This window comes from Peromyscus leucopus, chromosome 2 (assembly GCF_004664715.2).
Source record: "Peromyscus leucopus breed LL Stock chromosome 2, UCI_PerLeu_2.1, whole genome shotgun sequence".
NCBI classification, from domain to species: Eukaryota; Metazoa; Chordata; class Mammalia; order Rodentia; family Cricetidae; genus Peromyscus; species Peromyscus leucopus.
Window position 1 is genome coordinate 57,089,525 of NC_051064.1, and position 19,417 is coordinate 57,108,941.

The 19,417-nt window shown below is 51.5% G+C and overlaps 1 protein-coding gene across 2 annotated transcripts in view; it reads left to right on the plus strand.

Annotated features, from left to right (window-relative positions):
* Window positions 1–3,871: 3,871 nt before the first annotated feature.
* The window catches only part of Tmod1 (tropomodulin 1), a 75,768-nt gene continuing 60,222 nt past the window's right edge, over window positions 3,872–19,417 (plus strand). Inside the window, exons 1-2 of one of the 2 annotated variants that reach the window (XM_028882797.2) lie at window positions 3,872–3,963; window positions 12,666–12,678. The gene's annotated coding sequence lies outside the window, so the exon portion shown is untranslated. The remainder of the gene's footprint in view (window positions 3,964–12,665; window positions 12,679–19,417) is intronic. The other variant, XM_037202589.1, reaches the window with a different exon arrangement.

The following is a 19,417-nucleotide window of genomic DNA, read 5'->3' on the forward strand; positions in this document are numbered from 1 at the left end:
ACAGGAGACTACCCCAAGTGTCTGGTGTTCAGTAGTGATACAGGAGCGGCCAACACAGCAGTGCGCTCCTTGCCCAATCTTAAAAAAAATAAATAAATACGTTTACATATGTGTGTGCCTGCATGCGTGTTTCAGCACACATGGAATCAGAGGAAGGCTCCTGGGAGTGTCCGTGATCCTTCCATCATGCTCAGGAATTGGAATCAGGTCATTAGTTTGGCAACAAGTCCCTTTACCTGATTGGCCTTCTTGCCAGCCCTCTCCCCATGTCTGTGGCTTCTCATTGTCCAGAGTCCAGAGCCAGGACTCAGGCTTTCTGTAATCTCCCTCCCAGCCCTGCCTTCTACGCCTGTGTCCAGCCACGTGGGCCTTTGTCTGGAGCCTGGGCCATCCAAGACTGCTGACATTCCAAACAAGATTCGGTTCCCTCTAAACGGCCTGCTCCACTCTCGGCCTGCGATCTGTTCTGCCCTCCTGTTTTCCTGTTAGTGTCCTTTCTCACCTCCGGGCTGACCATGACACCTTCCCTGGTGCCCTCTACTCCACTATACCTTGTTCTTGGTTTGTGTTTGGTTTTTGTCTCAAAGAAAGTTCTTGCTTATATAGTCCAGGCTAACTTCAAACTTGAGATCCTCCTGCTTCCAAGGTAGTGGGATTACACCAGTGTGGTTTGAGCATGCCTCTCCCGATGCCCTATCTCACTGCACCTGACAGTAGACAACTGGCCAGTTGTCCGTCCCAGTCATCTCAAGTATGACTGTCCCTTGGGACAGATCCTAGCCATCTCTTAGCACATCAGGCAGCGCACCGTGGAAAGTTACCAGCTGCTGTTCACGAGCAGATGAGCCTTGAATCGGACTGCCTGACAATATGTCTGCCGTCCACACTCCCACCTCGCTGATTGCCGGCTAACCATGTGACGTCACTGTCTGTACCGCGTTAGCTTCTGTAACTGTTGTGTGTGGTCACTTCCTGTGTCCCCCACAGAGACAAAATGACACCGTGGACAGTTCAGCGTGTGCTGGCTGGGCACATGGCTGCGGGTGCGCAGACAGATGGACAAATGGATGGACGGTAAGTGTTAGCTGTGGGTAAGATTTGGAGAAGTCCCAGACAAAGGGCACTGGAATAAAACACTGAAGACATCTTGACATGGTCAATTAGAATATTAGGATAGACAGCATAGGCACAGCAGGCCGGAAGTAAGCCAAAGGACGGTGCCCTCACCCAGTGTGAGTGGGAGATGACAGGATGGTGCTCCTTACCCAGTGTGAGCGGAAGATGACAGGATAGTGCTCCTTACCCAGTGTGAGCGGGAGATGACAGGATGGTGCTCCTTACCTAGTGTGAGTGGGAGATGACAGAGAACGGTGCTCCTTACCCAGTGTGAGCGGGAGATGACAGAGGACGGTGCTCCTTACCCAGTGTGAGCGGGAGATGACAGGACGGTGCTCCTTACCCAGTGTGAGCGGGAGATGACAGAGGACGGTTCCCTCACCCAGTGTGAACGGCAGTTGCTTTTGAGCTAGTAGATTGCTGGGAAGGTGCCCCTAGGCCATTGGAAATGTGAAGTGAGTGGGCTTTGGGAGAAATCCAGGCTGAAAACAAACGGTCTTAAAGTCATTTATTTTTATTTGAGAAAATATAGGGAAAACAATAATAGAAAAAGAAAAGACTGGGTTTTTAAAGGTTTTTCATCTTAAACATGTAAAACTTATTCTAGTTTTAAGAAAAAAAAGTATATTTAAAATTGTCATGAATACTTATGCTAAATACTAAAACAATTGATTATGAAATAAAAATAAGCTAAATTCTAAAACAATTGATTATGAAATAAAAATTCTTCCAGAATAGCAAGATTTAAGAATATTTATGCCACTGATTAGAGTAATTACAATGAAATAATTTTTTTTTCCAAAACATAAATGTTTAAGTGAATTAAGGCAGTGTTAATGTTCTTATAGTGATCTTTCTCTAACAACAGAAAGGAACAAATCCTTGAATTGTATGCAGCCAAAGGAAGACTTATCTGTTTCATTGATGTGAAAATATTTCCATTCTTAAAGCAATTACATTTGTTGGTGTAGTGATAAAATTAATGTGATGTGAGGTAGCTGGACACATGGGTGCATTTGGCCCCTGCCCTGCATTGCTGAAGTCCAGAGTCAGTTCCAGATGGGTTAGGACCCGGGTGTGAGAGGCTGAGGTAGGAAGTAACACAGATCCCCCTTACCTGAGAGTCCCTAAGCAGGACTCAGCTGACAGAGCACAAGGACAGCATCCTCAGAGGAGGGAGGAGGGCAGGAGGAAGAATATACGCTGTTGTATATTATACATGTGGCATACGTAACTTACAGTGTTGATACGTAAGTTGATATATTGAATATGTTCAGTAAAAGTGGGCAAGAAATTTGAGCAAACATTTCATAAAAAAAAAGTCTAACTGGCCAATAAATGAAAATCTGTCTACACCTGTGGACATGGGGCAGTGCAGATCACAATCTCAATGGTTGCCATTACTCTCTGCCAGAGTGGCTACAATGTAGCAGTTCTTGTTAAACTTGCAGATAAGCATTGAGCCCAGTGCTGATCTCTCCTGGAGCGGAGCATGGGCACTCTGACCCTGAACTTCCCACAGCCATGTGTGCACCTGTACAGGACACTGAAAATGATCGCAGCCACACTGTGATATCCCAAATTTCCATTAATAGTGGACTTTTAAAAGAGGGTGTATTCATATGGAAATACCATATTTGTTATGTTCATACGGTAATTCACTCAGTATGAAACCTATAAATTGAACAGTGAGAAAAAAACCAATGCATCACAAATTAACCTCAGCGCTGAGCGACAGTCACCAACCTGGCAGGAAAGGCATGATTCCTGGGAGGGTCCAGGAAGCAGGCGTCTCAGGAGGGAGGGGTGGATGGAGAGACAGGCTGGTGGTTGGCTTGAACAGGTGTTCTTACTGTAAAAATTCAGGAAGCTACACACTGAGGTGTTCCCTGAAAATGTTTACGCCTACAACAAAAATGCTTAAAAATACGTTATTGGGAATGGTGAGTCCCTGCTTTGTTTAAAACTACACGCCACTTACCCCTGAAAGCATTCTTAATAGTGTGAGGGTTTTATAATACAAAAATGCTTTGGGAAAATACTTTTAGTACTTTCCAGCGTTTCTCTTTAGGCATCTCCAGCAGAATTAGGGTTCCCCTCACCAAAAGCGTTGAGACAGCCCAACTGAGACGTTTCCCCGTGTCTGTTTGGATTCTTTGGTATGAGCCATTTGTTTTTTGAAACACTTAATGGCTTTGGTTTGGGTGTAAGTGGTTTGTTCTGGAGAACACATTAGCCTTTTAAGAAAGCAGAACTTTTGTTCCGGTTATTTTAAGTGGTGATTTCAGACGCTCCATTCTCAGCGCTGTGTTGGGAGAAGGCGTTCGATCTCTGCGTTGGAATTGTGCGTCCACGGATGATGGTTATTAAGACCTGGGTGCGTGCCAGACATGGCCGGCCTACTGGGGAGAGGGGACAGGTTGCCTCTTCAAAGGAAGCAAGGTGTATCTGGGCTTGATTTTACTGGAACATTCTAGACCCCGTGAGAAAAAAGACCTGCCCATCTTTGTTCAGATACCTCCAGTGATGCTTAAAATCTTCCCGAGACAAGTTGGGGAAACTGAGGCCACGGCAGGGAGCGACACATTCACCTGGCTCCGGACTCCGGATGGCTTGGCGGGTGGCTCGCGATCCTCCCAGCGAGTGTCGCTCCCCAACCAGAGACTGCTTTGCACCCCGGCGCCCCTGGTGGAGCGGGAGGGCGGGGAGGGCGGCGGGGTGGGGCGGGGCGCGGTGACAGCCGAGCAGGGCCCGCCCCCGGCTCCCACCCGCGGCCGCCAGGGAACTCGCCCAGCCCCGGGTTCTGCTCGTTGCCACCGCCCGCGCTCGCGCCGCCTCGCGTCCCGGTAAGACCCCCCGCCCGCCAGCCCTAGGTCCCCCTCGGCCTCGCGGGGCTCCCTGCCGCCGCACCGGGGCGCAGCCATATCTGGGCAAAATATTCAGCTGTCGCCAGCGCCCAGAAGGGACTGAGAGTGGTTCCCTCTATAAATAGCCGCCGCCTCGGGTGGCCTTCGGGGCTAGGGGGCCTGGGGGTCCGGCTCCCCAGCCTGGCGATCCGCTCACTGGCGTTCGAGTCCCGGCAGCCTGGCGCGCGCGGCTCTGATCAGGGTGCCCGAGCTCTAGACCAGGTCGCCCAGGGACCTAGGGAGCCGCCCGGGGCGCCCCCGCGGGCATCAGCACGGGGCGAACAGGGCACGAGCCCTCGGGGAATCTGGGGAGGAAGGGAGTCCGCGCTCGGAGGACGCTGAGCCTCGACCGCACGGATCTGGCGCGTCCCGGAAAAGTTTCCCAAACTGCTGGAGCTAGCGAGGTTTAAAGCACCAGCCGCACTTGCGTTGCGCAGCCAGGTGGGACGGGAAAGAGCCTGGAAGCTGGAGACCACTGGCTTTCGCCATCTCCGGGGTGGCCTAGGCGATCTTGCTTTTTTCTCTGGACCTCGATTTCCCATTTGTAGAGTGAAGTTGGGGTCCTGCGAGGGGATGGGGCCCGAGGCCATGAGAGCGGCCAGGCATGCTCTGAACTGCCCACACTCCCTGCACCTGTTCTCCAGTGTCGGGCTAGGGATGCTGGGGACACAGCTGCAGAAGTCAGAGACTTGGGTGACTCTTGGAACTCAGATCCTGGCCTAGGACCCACTGGGGCCCTCGGAATAGCCTGGGAAGTGTACCTGGGGTGTTTGGGACATCTCTAGCCCGAGTAGCTTGGCAAAACAAGTGACCAAATGAGCTGGGCAGGCTTCGGGAATTCAGTTCCCTGACTGGCACCTGCCATACTCCCTTAAACACGCAGCCAGCCGCAGCCCCGCTCTCTCCTTAGTTCCCCTCTCTCGGCTGGTGCTCACCTTCCCCAATGAGACTCCTGAAGACCACCTGGCCCCAGCAGAGCTAGACCCTAAACCCAGATCCTGGGTTCTTGAGGAGGGAGACCAAAAAGCTGATCTTTCTCCCTAGGTCACCGCCATTGTTGACTGTGAAGGGCCTCAGAGCCCCTTGCTGGAGGTCGTGCATACCCCTGCTGCAGTCTGTCTGTCTTTCCTGTTTCTTACGGCCCTTCCGGAGAGGTCTGGAGACTCTCTGAGCCCCTCTTTTGTGATCTGTGGATGGCCGGGACCTTCCCAGGCTGGAGTAACAGTGTGAAGATTCTAGTTCTAGATCTTGAAGGTTCCTCCGTTTCCTCTAAGGCTATCTCTGTGCTTCACAGATTCCCAGACTTCAGACCTCACAACAAACAGGCAGAGTGAAGACAAGGAACCTGTCACTCTGGCATCTTATCTCTAATGAGCCAGCCTCACAGTCCACCCTTTAGACAGCAATCGGCCCTTGGGTGCCTAGCATCCTAAGTGGGAGGTTAGAGTCCTCTAAAAATAGCCTCAGCCCACCTTATCAGAGTCTCGCACCTTCTCCCTCCTCTTGGGCAGGCTGCTTGCTGCAACTTAACTGCAGAAAACAGGGACTAGGTGGTGTCAGCTCTAGTCGCGAAGGGGGATGGGCCTGGAGTTCAGGCAGGCCCCTGGCTCCAGTCCCAGCTCCCTTACCCACCCAGTGCGACCTTGAGAGACGACCTGGTGGACAAGATGGTCTTTAGCGGAGCCGGAGTGCAGAGGGCTGGAGTTCTTCCGGAAGCCTCCTAGCTTGAGCCAGAGGAAATGCAGGGAGGAGGTCTGGGACACCCATCCTAGGGAGAGGACCCAGGAGTGCGGGGAAGTGGCTTTCCAAGAGCTGAGTGGAGAAGTGGGCAATGGCAGTTACCACACACACAGGAGTAGAGTGCTTGAGAATTGGGGAGAAGCCGTCACCGGCTCGGGGGACTTAGTTTTTACATGACAGAGCATTCAAAACTAGGCTCTGCCGGTGACCTAGCTCGCCTCACCTCAGTTTCCCCTGCATGCAGCAGGGCTAACAGTAGTAGCCACTTCGTTCAGGCTGTGGACGGGAGTGTTGGTGGGCAAGCCCTGAGCTTAGAGCTAGCCTGGCGCCTTGTGAAGATGTGCTAAGCTAGGCCCAGGCAGGAGCTTAAGTAGAGACAACTCCGACTCTTTCTCAGAGATCAGACAGGAAGAGAGAGGCGATGGAAGGTGGTAGGAGCTGGGGCAGGGGGGAGGCAAGTGTGATAGGAGGTGGAAGAGAACCCAGGGGGGACCACAGAGCAAAAAAGGATAAAATGAAGCAGGTCCCCCGCGTCCCCTAACTGACCAGTGTCTGTAAAGGAGGGTGGCAGTGAGCCATGAAGGGTGAGTTGACCCTGCTGTGGGGGCCTCGTGATCTTGGCGTGCTTATTTCTGAGATGATGTCATCTATTGATGACTTCTGCTGAGCCCAGTCATACGGCTTCTTCCGGACAGTGTTTTGATTTTTCAGTCTTCCTAATGGACCAGCCCAGGCTGCCAACATTTCTAAAGAGGCCAGTTCATTTTCCCTTAAAGCCAGAACACCAGCTTGATCAATTATTTGGCTACTAGGAGTCATTATCAGTTTAAAGCCGGGGGCCTGCTTCTCGGGATGAGTTCTATCCCACGGTGCTGGACCCACCTCTCTTTCCGTTCATTTTGTAAAGTCCTCTGGTTTATTATGACGGCAACAGACTCCCAGTTGCTCTCGATGATAATGAAAGAATGAGCTCACTGGAATCAGCCTAGGACATGGTCTGGAGTCTTGTGGGCTGAGGCACTGGGTTCTTGTCAAGCTAAACAAATGCCAGCATTTCTCTTGTTCTTCCCTCATATCGTTTCGTGGTGATAAGCTTTGGGATAAGCTCAGTATCACAGTGCCCGAGAAGGTGGGAAGGAGGGGAGGGGACTCCCAGGGTCCTTAGCCCTGGCTGCCTTTACTCTGGGATATTAGGATAGCGCCACAGGGCTGTTCCTAGAGATGTCTGTCGTGGATGGTGGCCGTGGCCATTGGGCATTTCCTCCCGTGCCCAGGCGAGCCAAGGAAAGATGAGGCACCTCCAGACCTCACTCTCTTCTTCATAGACTCATCTTCTGCTGCCTCTGGTGGCCTCTCACCCCACTCCTCACAGACCTCCTTACCTACCCAACAAGTTCACATATCCAAGCTCCTTAGTCCCAGGCTCCTGCATACTGCACAAAGCCAGTAATGGATCACTAAAATGTTTCTGCCTGCACAGACCAAGCTCTGGGCTCTCCTGTCTCTCCTCCTCCTATGTTCTCTTCTTGGTCATCAATGACTCAGTATACCCAGGTACCAAGCCTCCTTTCCCTTCCCTGTGCCTTCACACGGTCACCCAGTCCATTCTACCTCCCATTCTTAGGTCCACGTGGACCACTCCAGTCAAGGACTTCTGCATTTCCACCCCAGGATACTGTTGGGGGTCACTTAAAAATGGACTATGCTGCTGTTCAAAGGACTTCCCAAAGCAGAGCTATGGCCTTTTCAATGCTTTGGGGGGTGTGGGGGGGAACTCCCCATTTCCTGTTAAAGACCAGAGATTCCTTAGCATTAAGCAAGAACTGGTCCCAGAGTACTCTGAAATCCCTGCTAGGCCTGGCCCAGTTCTATGAGCCTTCCCAGTGGTCAGAAGTACGCTGATATTTTGTGTCTCCTACTCCGTCTGCCTGGGATGCTGCTCTCCCGTACTCAGCCAAGGAACTTGCAGACATCCTTCAGAGCCCAGCTCCTTGGTTTCCTGTCCGTGCTCCCCTCCAACTCCTAGAGCACCAGCACGGTGTGCCCACACCGGACCCATCTGCTGCCTCTGTCTGGGCAGACCGGAAGCTGCTGGAGGGCAGTGCTGGTGGCCCTGTATCTAAGGAGCATCCTTCGTGTCTAGGTCACCGAGCAAATGCTTGCTGTGGTGTGGGTTCTAGCAAATGGTTGGCAGATGAATGAGTGAATGAGTGAATGACTGAGTCATCATAATGACAGGCATACACTACACACCAACCGGCACATGACGTGTTTCCCCATCCACCAGGCCATTGGCTCCAGGGGGCCAGGAACCAGATCTGCTTGGCTGCTTCCTGTCAGGTGCCCAGCCCCTACCAGTCCCGTCACACTGAGCAGCCGATGAGACAATCCACCAGTTTATTTGAAGGAGAAACCTGTTTATTTTTGTTGTTGTTTGTTTTTTAATAATTAGACCGTGGACCCCAGCAGGAATTGGGGTGCATATTCCAGAATACCGAGGTGCTGTCCAGGGTTATAAACTTGAGGAACAAGGGTCCTCACATTCTGTGTCAACGCTTCTCTCTCTTTCCTGGGCATCTCAGCCATGTGGACTCTTTATGTAAATATGCAGATTCCAGCTCAGTAGGTGTGAGATGGGGCTTGAGAGTGTGAATTTCCAATGAGCGCCTTGCTTCTAACAAGCTGGACCGTGCCTATCAAGTAATAAGCCTGATTACCTCCAACATCTCTTATAGCCACAACAAAGTGGTCCTGACCTTCGTCCCATCCATATCCACAGCAGCTTTCTCCTGCCGGACTTTATTCGTGTTTTCTAAAATCTGCAGGTGAATGCTTTTGCACAATGGCTCAACGTCAAGGGCTCTTTCTGGTCAGCACACTGCTTACAAGTTTTGTATCAGCAAGCTTTTGGACAGTGTTGGGGTGGGATCTGAGACAGCTGAGATGCTGAAATATCATACACCCAAGGGTGTGCCGATTGAAAAGTGACAGACAGGAAGACATGAAGACAGGACCCCCCCGACTCCCCATGCAGGTTCAGGCAGATCACAGAACTCTGGATGGCAGTGCTGTGTGCAATTGTGTGTGAGCTTTGAGCACCAAGTTCTGCTTGCTTACGTAAAAGCATTTGAGACGGCTCAAGATGAACCTAGACGGCCAAGGAAACTCACAAAGACCCACACATTCTTAAAGACAGCAGAAACCCGGAAGATCACAATCATGACACTCTTTGAGAATCTGATTAATGCTGTGGATCCTTGCTGTAGAAAAATAAATTTATCCATCCATATGGTAGCTCACATAGCATTTCAGGTGGTACAGAGACCCCTGGAACCCATTCAAAAGCATGAATGCCCAACACAGAAGGAGCAAGTACTGTGAGAGGGTCCTGGCTGGACATGGCAACTGTTTCTGGACACTCGGTTCCCAGTTAGTGCTGGCGGCTGAGGAGATGAGGTCAGCCTCTTTGTCTGACGCAGGAAGGGCATGGGTCTTTCTAGAGACAGAAAAGCTTCCTGAGCCCCGAGTCTCAGCGTGTTGTCATGACAACACACCAAACTAGCTTCTTGTAAAAGCCACACATCATCAGCAGTTTAAGAGGCTTAGCACAGTGGCTAAGAACGTGGACTCTGGAGCCCAACTCCTTGGCTTCACATCTCAAGCCTAACAAACACAGACTATGTGATCTCAGGTAACTTCTACCCGCTCTGCGTCTTGGTTTCCTCATCTATCAAGTGGGTGGTTGTCAGGATTGAATCAGTTACATGCAAAATGCTAAGGACGGCACCTGGGACATGGTCCGTGCTAGGTCAGAATGAGTTCTCATGCTGAGGCAAGGCAGCGGGGAGCCGGGGCGGTGAGCACAGCCCGATGACTCCCTGGATCTGAGCACTGGCTCTGCGCCCTTGCTTAGCATACTGGGCTGGTGTACCCGCCCCATCTACACCACCTGGAACCCCAGATGGCACCTGACTTGGAAACAGGGTCTTTGCAGAGAACGTTAGTTAAGGTGAGGTCATACCAGATAGAGTGGTCCTATGGGCTGTGGCTGGCGTCCTTATAAGGAAAGTGAGTGCATAGGGAAGAAGCCATTGTGGCAAGGTAGCTGGAAACCGGGAGAAGGAGGGACAAGGCCTGGCACACCAGGAATTGCCCAGAGTCACCAGAAGTGAAGAGAGAGTGAGTCAGGGCAAGCCCCTACCCTGTGCCCACCCCCAGATTCTCCCAGAAGGAACCTTTCTCACTAAGTGCCGTGAATTAGGAGTCTGCCCTTCTGAACTGTTGTAGAACTGGTCATTCGTTGTGGCAGCCCTTAAAAGCCGACGTAATTAGTTTGCTTCACTTTTCTGCACCTAAGTCTCTTCACCTATAAAATGAGAAGAATAAAGTATTTGCCTTAACAAGACTGCAGGAAGTAAGCCACACAGGGAGCTTGGTGTGGCAGGGTGGTTCTGTGCAGTGAGTAAGAATAACACTGGTCAGCGGGGTGTGGCTGGTAGAGCGCTTGCCTACCATGCCCTAGGCCCCCTGACTTCATCCCCCAACCACAAAAGGAAGAAAGAAAAACAGCCTGTACCTGGCCCAGGCTGTTATCTCAGCTACTTGAGAAGGAAAATTACAAGTTCAAGACCTTCCTGGGCTACAGTGTGAGTTCAGTCTGGGCAATTTAGGGAAACCCTAACCCAAAATAAAGTCAAGGGTGGCTGGAAAGCTGACTTAGCAGATAGAGTACTTGCTGTTCTCTCAAAGTACACAGGTTTGGTTCCCAGCACCGATACTGGGCAGTTCACAACCAAACACTGTAACTCCAGCTCCAGCAGATGCCCCGCCCTCTCCTGTCTTCTGTGGGCATTCTCAAGTACACACACACACACACACACACACACACACATCACCATCATCATCATCATCATCCTTTTTGTGAGAGACTACAGTGACATGAGGCAGTAACAGTTTTCTATTGTGTTTTAACACTATTTACCCAGAATCCTGTTCACGAGCTCTTAGGGAGTTTGCAGGTTTGAGGCCCAGACAGCAAGACAATTTGTTTGTAGATCTTTACAAAATTCCACGAATCCCCGGTAGAGTTGATGCCTAGAAATGCAATTGCTGAGTCAAAGGGTATGTGTGCTTTGAAGGGCAGGAGTTACCTGGCTTCGGAAGGCCTAGCAGTGTCTCCCCGTCCTGTGAGGGCCACTCTTCTACGCGTGGGCCTTTAACCCTGGCCCTCGACAGGTGAGCACTGATATATTTCAGTGTGGGGTTTCATCCTCCATCCAGATGTTGATGGACCATCTTTTTATGTGACTTGCCTATTCCTTCCTCGTCCCACATTTTTTCTGGACCGTACGATTTTTGTTGTTTGTTGCTATAAGAACTCTTCATTAAGCAAGTTAGCCTTTTGTTCAAGGCACCGTAGATATAGTCCTCCCAAGTTGCCTCTTGTCACTACTCATTTGTGCTAATTTTCATATTTTCAAAAAATATGAATGTGCTCCTTAAAGCTCTACTTTCTGTGAACACCCACAGTGAGGCCAGGTGGGGACAGGAAGAGCCCAGGGTTCTTCTCTACAAGTTCACTTTCATTCCTCTGTGATTTACAGCCATCAGATTCACAGGCACACCCCACATAGGCTCTCCTGTAGCCCAGGCTGGCCTTGAACTTGTTATGTAGCTGAGGATGACCTGGAATTTCTGATCCTCTTGCCTCCAGCTCCTGAGTGCTGGGATTACAGGTGTAAGTGTGACACCACTCTGTGTTTATGAGGTGCTGGGATAAAACCCAAGGCTTTGTGCGTGCTAGGCAAATGACCAACTGAGCCGTGTTCCCAGCTCTCCTGCCCGTCATCCACCCCCTCCACCCCCGCCTCTCCGGTGCAGGGCTTAGTATAGGCCTTGGGAGGCTTGCCTTTGCATGGATGGGGCCGTAAACCCATGCAGTTACTCCCACGAGCCCTGACGGCCTTTTCTGTTTGCGTTATAAGGTTTGGCTTCTGGAAGCCTCCTAAACAGGCACACAGAGCCCGGCCAGAGCCAAGGTAGCCAGAACCAGGGAAGCTGTACAAAGACAAGGAAGGAGGCAGCCCGAGAGCTGCTTGAGGGCAGGGAGCGGGCAGCTGGAGGAGGGGGTGTCTTTGGAACCCCTGGAGCCCTGCTAATGAGGATGTGTGTGGTGACTCCAACACTGTGATGACCCGGAGAGATGTAAAATGAGACTCGGGGTGTGTGTGTGTGTATGTTTGTGTGTGTGTACATGTGTTTGTGTGTGTGTGTGTATGTTTGTGTGTGTACATGTGTTTGTGTGTGTGTTTGTATGTGTGCGTGGTGTATGTGTGTGTTTGTGTGTTGTGTATTTGTGTGTGTGTGTGTGTGTGTGTGTATACACCTTTCTGATTTAAACCACCAAGCAGCTTTGGCTACGTGGACCTTTGAGGCTCAGCGTTCTCTGGGCTGTGATTCACAGCAGCTGCAGAAAGTGACAGGCAAACCCTGTGTTTAGTGGTGTCGCTTTTTTAGAAGGTGCTTTCCCGCATGACTAACAGAAGGAGCTCAGCCCCCAAACAGAAAGGCACACAAGCCAGAAGACACGTTTTCTAATGATAGCTGAGCCCCGACCCGTCAGCGCTGCAAATACATCTTTCATAATAGAACTGGACTCCAGAGGGCCTTCAACCATATCGGCCCCACAACAGCGCCAGGAACGGGGGCATCAGCTCCCTCCAGAAGGCCTCTTCTAGAGGTGTCCCTGCTCACGTGCCTGGAGTGACGGTGCTCCTAACCCCCGGGTCAGCCCAGGTGCTGCATATATTGTTCCTTGTCTTGGTCAGAATCCATGTATCGGTGACCTCAGTCAAGCTGTGTCTTCTTCACTCTGGGAAGCCATCAGGCTGCATGGTTTTTTCTTCACCAGTCAGCATTCTCCAGTGCCTGAGGAATGATATCCGAGGTTGCCCTGTGACCTCACTCTTCCTGGCCCATTGACTGTTCTACACGACAGCAGCCCACCTTCTCTGGATTCAGTCAGTGTGGAGGTCATCTGTATGACCAATCGACTCTTAAGTTAATTTATTTTATTATTCGTGTGTGTGTGTGTGTGTGTGCGCGCGTGCGCGCGTGTGTGTTCGTGTGCGTGTGCGCGTGTGTGTGTGTGTGTGTGTGTGTGTGTGTGTGTGTGTGTGTGTGTGACTGCATGTTCCACGTGTGAATGGGCACCCAAGGATGCCAGAAAGGGGGATGGATCCCCTGGAACTGGAGTTACAGATCATGAGCCATCCAACATGGTGCTGGGACTCGACCTCCTAGCAAGCACTCTTACCTGCCAAACCATCTTTCTAGCCCCACAGGGGGCTTTTGAAGTGTGCTCGGCATTGTCAGCCAGTGGGAAAATGCTCCGTGAGATGCTACTGCCACCCACCCGAATGGCTGAACAGATAAGTACTGACAGTAACAAGTGTTGGCGAGGGTTGGGAGCCCAGTGAAGGCTCATGCATTTCTGGTGGGAATGAGGAACTGTATGATCACTTCCGAAAACCGCATCCATCGTAGTTTGGTAGCATCTTTTGAAACTCAGTGTGTACCCATTCTGTACCCAGTTGGCCAAAAAGTAAGTAGTTCTTTCTCCCAGAAGACACATTCAGGGCCCTGTTGGTAATTCCCAAGCAATGGGAACAACTTAAGTGTTCTTTAAGAATAAATCAGTCTGTTGTGGTGTGTTTTGTGTGATCCTGGTACCACACAACACTGAAAAGAACAGACTGTTAATACAGGTAATACTGCCTACGGATCTCGTAGATAGGATGCTTTGTTCAAAAGAAACCAAGTCTGGCACTGAGGAGATGGCTCGGTTGACAATGTGCTCACCTGGCACACACGAGGGCTGTTTGGTCGCCAGAACCCATGTGGAAAGGCCGAGTGTGGTGGCACACTCCTGTCACCAGAGCTGGGAGGCCGAGGCAGTCAAATGCCTGGGGCTCACTGGCCAGCCAGCCGAGTTCACCTGGCAAGTTCCAGATCAACAGGAGACCCTGTCTCAAAAACAACAAAACAAAACAAAACAAAACAAAACAGTGGACTGTGGGAGCCCGTTCTCAGGTTCCTCATGGCTTTACCCAGCAGGTCCACATAGAAAGAATGATTAGAACCACGGGCCTGAGTGCAGGTGTCTGAGATGGTCTGCACTTGGCTGTGCTGGGGGGAAGTCTTTTGCTCCACCCCTTGGTGTCTCTATAAATACCCTGGGGCAGAGATAGTCTGGGCCCTTTGGAAAAGGTTCCAGGCCCTCTTGAGGCTACCCTTTATTTTCTAACTGTTTATCTCTGCAATCTAAATCCTTTTATCTAATATTTCCTGCTGCTCACACTCAAGAAAATTCTGGGTAACTGTGGGGTTGGTGGGTAAATGCCCACAGTGGACAATGCCTGAAGAATGGTAGCTGAGGTTGTCCACTGGCCCCCACACCTGTGTGCACCACGCCTACCTGCACACAACATGAACACACACACACACACACACACACACACACACACACACACACACGAAAGAAACCAAACTCAAAATCCTTTACACTGTGTGTTTCATTGTATATGATGTTCAAAATATCATCATAGTTTGTATTTTTGAAGGTCAGAATCTTGCTATGTTCTGGGAGACTAAGCAGGGTTGTTTAATAGGCCTTCAGGGTGAGGGGCCAGATGAGTGTTTACGTAGTTGTTTATATTTGGGGAAATTCAGTGGATTCCACACTTAAGACTTGTACTGTACTGCATGTAACCTTGTTGGAAAAGAAAAAAAAATTCATTTCCCCTCTGAAATGATGGTGGCTCAGAGTTGTTCTTCATCACAAAGCTGGCATGTCACCACCCTTGTCTGAGTCACTAGAGTTTCATTAACACGGCTGAGCCTTCACCATGGTTTAGGGTCCCATGGCCCACACTGCTGACTTACGTTGGGTGCCTGGTCACTGGAGAGTTCCCCATCCTCACGGTTGCTCAGCTGTCGTTCTCCAGGACTGGCAGAGTTGGCTGATGGGCCTCTCGGGAGCTGGAGGAAGGAGAAATAAACCAGCCATCTGAGCTGTGCTGTCCCGATACAGTGTCCCCATCATGGAACAAACAGTACGTGGCATGTTCTCACTTTTGCACAGGATCTCAGGGATGCTCAGTGCTGCGTACCTGAGGCTGCCAGGCCCGGGGCCAGGGCCAGGCCTAGTCCGCATTCTCTTCTCTAAAGGACAGCCTGAGATCAGGCCTCGTTTGTTAAAGAGCTGAGGGTTTTTAACACATCACTCCTCCTCCAAGGATGGTGGACCAAGAACTGTCATGTGTGACCTCACCCCAGGGATCTCTGTGTGACCCTTATCCTCCCTTTCAGCTTTTCTCTCTCCCACGAAGGCCCAGAATGCCCTGCTGTAATAGTGATCTGTCACTGCACACCCTGGGGACTAGGCTGTGGATCCAGAGGAGTGTAGCAGCTGGCTCAGGGTCACACTGCACACCTGCGACTCCAGTTGGGACCTGTGACCAGGCCTTTGACTCCTGCTCCACTGTTCCTTCTGCTGTGACAGAACAGCCTCAGTAGAGCAGACAGGTTGTGAAGGGTGAGTAGTCACCAGGGAAGGAAATGGCTGTCATCACAAGTGGGACAGAAAGGGAAAGGGGACAGAAGTGGGTTCTATATATACCCTTGCTGGCACACAGACCCTGGTTCTGCAAAGACCCTGTGTTTGGTCAAATGCTCTGCAGTCACCATCCAGAGATGCTTAAGCCTTTCATTTTTGAGTGTGTGCACGCTCATGCACATGTGTGTGCACATGTGTGTGTGCTTGTGTGCAAGTGTGTGTGCACATATGTGTGCGTGTGTATGTATATGTGTGCGTGTGCATGTGTGTGTATGTGTGCATGTGTGTGTGTGCGCGTGTGCATGTGTGTGTGCATTCACTTGGGTGCATGTGTACATGGAGGCCAGAGGTAAGCCTCAAGTGTTGTTCCACAGAGCCCTCCACCTTGATTTTGAGACAGGGTCTCTCACTGGAACATGGCACTTGCCCATTATATTAAACTGGCTGTCTGGCCAGGGATCCACCTGTCTTCATGTCCCCAACCTAGGACTGTTAGTGACACTGCCACACCTGGCTCATCATATACATGTTGGACATCAAGCTCAGGTCCTCATGCTTGGGTGTCAGGCACCTTATTGGGTGGACTATATCTCCCACCCACCGAACTTATATTTTTACGTTCAGTCGGAACCTCAGTTCACGTGGACCCTCCTTCTTCATCTCTGCTTCCTGGGTGGGATTCTTGGAATCCAACTGCCCTGTCCCTGTGTTGCATGCCCAGGCCCTCTTCTCCTTGCCCAGATACCCCTAGAGCCTCTGCCCATGCATCCCAGTGCATTCAGCTGGGAATGCTGAAGGTAGAAATATCTACCTCACCACAGTTAGCCTCCGGCACCTTGGCCCAGCCAAGTAGTAAAACACCCACAGGGAACGGCCCATTGCGTAGAAACCCGTGGGCCAAGTAGTAAAATACCCACAGGGAAAGGGCCATTGCATGGAAACCCGTGGGCCAAGACAGTGGGAACCTAGATGAGGGTATAAGGTGGAGAATTATGTTGTTACAGTGGTCAAGGGAACTGAGTTCCTACCTTGCCCCACCAGAACACAGTGCATCCGTCCTATGTGTGATAGGAGGGGGCCTTAGAGGCCAGCAGCCTCCTCACACACACTCTGAGCTGAAGAACAAGGGCACCTGTGTTGATTAGTATGTATCATTATGTATATTAGTATGTATCATAACATTATGTAGTAAGAGAAACTAGGACAGCAAGGGAGAAAAATGAAAGACGTCGTTTTATTGATACTTTCCCCCTACCTTTCAAAAAGGATTTGTTTTTAATTCTCTCTGTGTCTGTGTGTGAGGGGAAGGCGAGGTATGTGCACATGTATGTGTGTCAGTGCCCACAAAGGCCAACAGTGGATATTGGATGCCCTGGAGCTGGAGCTGCAGGCGGCTGTGAGGCACCCAGTGGGGGTGCTGGGAACAGAACTCAGTCCTCTGCAAGGGCAGCCCGTGCTCCTAGCTGCTGAGTCCTCTCTCCAGCCCCTTCCCGCCCTTCGGAGGGCCCTATGGTTTTTCCCCACAATGGAAAGTTCTGTAGGCAGCTGTCTTTGACACCGTTCTACTGCTGTGGAGAGACACCATGACCGTGGCAACTCTTATAAAGGAAAGCGTTTAATTGGGGGCTTGTTGACATGTCAGAGGCTTAGTCCATTGTCATCATGGCAGGGAGCACCATGGCATGCATGGCACTGGGATAGTAGCTGAGAGCTACATCCGGGTCCACACATCCTCAAGTCCCACCCCCGGTGACACACTTCCTCCAACAAGGCCACTCCTCCTAATCCTTCTAATCCTTTCCCACAGTTCCACTCCCTGGTGACTAAGCATTCAATTACGGGAGCCTGTGGGGGCCATTCTTAGTCAACCAGCACAGCTGTGGCGTTAGTTATTTGTCTCACTGCTGTGACAAATTGCCAGACAAAAGCCGCTGAAGGAGGGAGGGGAGGGCTGCCCAGGCTGCAGGTTTGAAGGTCCTGTACGGTCCGTCGTGGGGGGGAAGGTGCAGCAGCAGGAGCGGGAGACAGATGTCACAGTCAGGAAGCAGGGAGAGAGGGTGCTGGTGCTCAGCTCGCTTTCTCCTTTCTCTGTGGTCCAGCACTGACATTCAGGGTGGCCATCCCAGCCTCAGTCAGTCTAGAAAGTCCCTCACAGACAAAGCCCGAGGTTTCTCTAGGTGATCCTCCGTCCTGCCGAGGTGACAGTCACGAGGTAACCATCACATCAGTCCTGCCTGGGAGACGCTTGCAGAATGGCCACTCTTGTGGTACTGGGCCACCTTATTTGGGGGCTCCCGGGAAGTGTGAGGAGGACAGGGACTTGGACACTGATCACTCTGAGAACTTTCCCATTCCTCTTTTCTCTCTGGACAGGTGACAGCGCCCCGGGGACTGGAAACTTGTGCCTGAAAGTGGTGGTTCCTTAGATGCTACAGAGGTCTCTGTACACTAGGGAATAGTCACAATCCTCCCATTTTATGACCTTGAACTTGTCCCCAGACACGACCAAGTTCAGCACCCCCAAACACTCATCCTCCTGTCCCCGCCTTTCACACCAGCTGAGTGCTGCTTGACTTTCTTCCCTCGCTGGCTGCTGAGCTGAGGTGGGGCTCACTTGGGCACTGTGTCCCTCGTTGACAACCCATCTGCAGCTACTGTCTTCTTCCTCGGAGCCGGGCTGGGGCTGAACCTGAGAGGAGATGTCACATGTGACTGCCCTCCCCTCTGGCCCTGCCTGGGATGCACTCTCTTCCGGTAGTCAGGGGGAGCGTGGGTTACATAACCCCCCTCCCCAGGCTGTGTGGGAGTGGGGGAATCAAAGGACCTGGAGCATACCCAGGGGAGCTGTGCACTGAGGGTTCCTTCCCGGAGACCTGGAGGGCCTGTGTGGAAAGGAACAATCCAGGCTGCAGAGAAACGAGAGCTGACCCGGGACTGAAATTTCCGGGGGAAGGTGGTCAGCCCAGCTAGAAGAGGAAGGCTTGAAGTGGGATTAGAAGCTGGGAAGGTGCCGGGCACACCAGGTCTTGACATCGAACCCTACCCAGGGTTTTTGTTCTGTCTCCATGGGAGAGCTGTTGGGGGCAATCAGAGGCTCACAGGCTGCAGGAGAATGTTTTCACAGGCGTGACATGTGGCCTAAGGAAGGAGAGCCCGGGCAAAGGGATGGGCCAAGCTGTTGGGGTAACACAGACACTAAAGGGTGACAGCCCTGAGAAAAAATGACAGATGAGTGAATGCTGGAAGACCAGAATTCCGGTCACACAAAGACAATAGTGTCCGATTCCACCCTGTGAGCTACTACGAAGTGTAGCCAAGCCAGGCAGGGCCCTGGAGAGCAGTCATAAGCGGACAGGAGCTGGGCACGGGGAAGAAAGGGGGCTGGTGTTTAATGTTGCCAAGTTTTGGCTGAGATGGATGAAAGAATTCCAGAGGTGGGTGGTGGTGACGGCTACATGAGAATGTACTGAATTGTCCTGAGTGCCATAGAACTGGACCCTTCAAAATGGTGACAGGCTGGGATGTGGCTCATCAGGAAAAGGTGCACCTAGCGTGAACAGAGCCCTAGGCTTCATCCACGGCACCCCCAAAACAGTTAAAATGCGTGTGATGTGCATTTTACCACAATGTAGCAAGAAAATACAATAGAAAGAGAAGACTGTCAGGCATGGGGGTTGATGGAGCTGGAGGAACAGGAACAAGTGGCTGGGCCGACCCAGGTGCCCGATCCCTGGAGGCTGACACCACCACGGGAGCACCCACCCCTCCATCTCCTCCTCCTCTTCCTCCTCCTCCATCCTAAGTCACAGCATAGGCCACTGACCATTCAGTGCTAAACTCTGGGCTCAGCTGGGAGCAGAGAAGTAGCAGATGATATCAACATGGCCGCTTCAGGACTTTTCCTGAAGGAGGGCACAGGGGAAACCACTCCCTTGGGAGGCACAAGGACACTGTCGATGCTCTTGTGTCCCTAAAGCTAGAGAAGAAGATTCAGGAGAAGAAGACAAACCATGTAGTCTGGGATGCAGGATTTCGTCAT